This window comes from Echinops telfairi, unplaced genomic scaffold (assembly GCF_000313985.2).
Source record: "Echinops telfairi isolate 266 unplaced genomic scaffold, ASM31398v2 ScPeMD7_5;HRSCAF=22, whole genome shotgun sequence".
NCBI classification, from domain to species: Eukaryota; Metazoa; Chordata; class Mammalia; order Afrosoricida; family Tenrecidae; genus Echinops; species Echinops telfairi.
In genome coordinates, this window is record NW_022103901.1 from 15,772,944 (window position 1) to 15,774,653 (window position 1,710).

Consider the following 1,710-nt stretch of genomic DNA (forward strand, 5'->3'; position numbering starts at 1 on the left):
TTTTTTTTTAATCGTTTTATTAGGGGCTCATACAACTCTTATCACAATCCATCCATACATCAATTGTGTAAAGCACATTTGTACATTCATTGCCCTCATCCTTCCACTGAAGCCCAGTCTGTCAATTCTGGAAGCCCCAGTGCGCCCCGCTTTTATTCCCAATCCCTTCACTGAAGCTCAGGCATCTCCCCCTCAATATCATCAGTTCCTAGATCTTAGGTCACCACGTTAAGGGACCGAACACGGACCAGTCTCTTGGGGACAGTGAATCTGTACATGCCCTCCATCGTTAAAAATCTATTTTGCCCATAGAATCCATCAATATCGATGGATTTTTCCCTTCAGTTCTTTTCCCCTGAGGACGAGCTAGTGTGTTCGTCCCTTTCGGTGTTCCGATTCCAGGGCTGGACCCTCCTGATGACACGTCCAGTCTTCGTACATTTCCTTTGAATGCTCTGTCTTTGAACTGCCCTTGGGAACTTCCGCTCAGGTTTTTGTTGGTTGGGGTTTTTTTGCTCCACCGCTTCTTCAGTTTGCTTGCGCTAGTCTATGTTCAGGAGCAAGTCAGAGCCTCTTCGGACGTCTCTGTTTCTTCTCCTTTCCTGTCTTTTTCACGACCTTCTGGTTTCTTCATTTATCATGATCTCCGCTGTCATCCGTCTCTGGCCACTAGTGCTCAGTATATTCAATCTCTTCTTGAAATGGGTCTCCAAATCCAGGTGGGCTGCACCCAGCGTCAGACGTAGGCTCTGGTCGTCTTGTTTTCGTGTCTGCCAGCTCCAATTTGAACTGTCCTCTAAGCACGGGATGGCCTCTTCTCCGGCTGGCCCTTGGCCTTGCTCTGATCAGTGATCTCGAGCTTCTCCACGGTCTCTTGTCACAGTGCGGTCAACTTGATTCCTGCAGGTGCCATCCAGTGGGGGCCGTGGCCGCATGCTCTCCAACTGTGCATCCTTCTTTGTTTCCAACTTTCAAATTCCCACCGCCAGTAACCACAATGCCGCGCGATGGCGTATTTGGTCAGTTCCAGACTGCGGAAGTTGGTAGAAATCAAGGTCTTCATCTTCAGCATTAGTGGTTGGTGGGTAAGTCTGACTAACAGTGGTGACTAACAGATCTCCCCTTAGCTGTGTGGAGATCATCCTGTCATTGATAGGGCTGTACTTCAGGACAGACCTTGAAATGCTCTTGTTTTAAACAAGGAAGGTGAACATGACTGCAGTGAATGCCCTTTGTCATACCTGGCACAGTAAGTAGATCATAGGATCACCCGATTCAAAAGGCCCAGTGCCAGACCCCTTCTGTTTATAAATGCCTGGGATGATCTCTTTGTATCGGTCCATTTCATTTTTGGTGACTTACAGTTTTCCTAGATCCGTGCGTGGCACATTCCACGTTCCACTTAATAACAGCTGTTTTCATCCGGGTCTTCTCACTTTGAGTCATGCCCCTGGAGGTCCCAAAGGTGTTGCTCCATCCATGCCATTAGGGCTGACTCATCGAGGAGACAGCTCTTCCTCAGTCATATTCTGAGGGCCTTCCGCCCCGCTGGGCTCCTCTTTGCCCCTCACTGTTCATAAGGTTGTCCTGGGCTCATTTTTCAGAAGTGAATCCAATCCCAAACCAAACCCAGTCGAACTGCCCCTGTGGTTGCCCAGCCTGTAAATCTTCACAGGAGCAGAAAGGGCCCATCTTTCTCCAGCAGAGGGC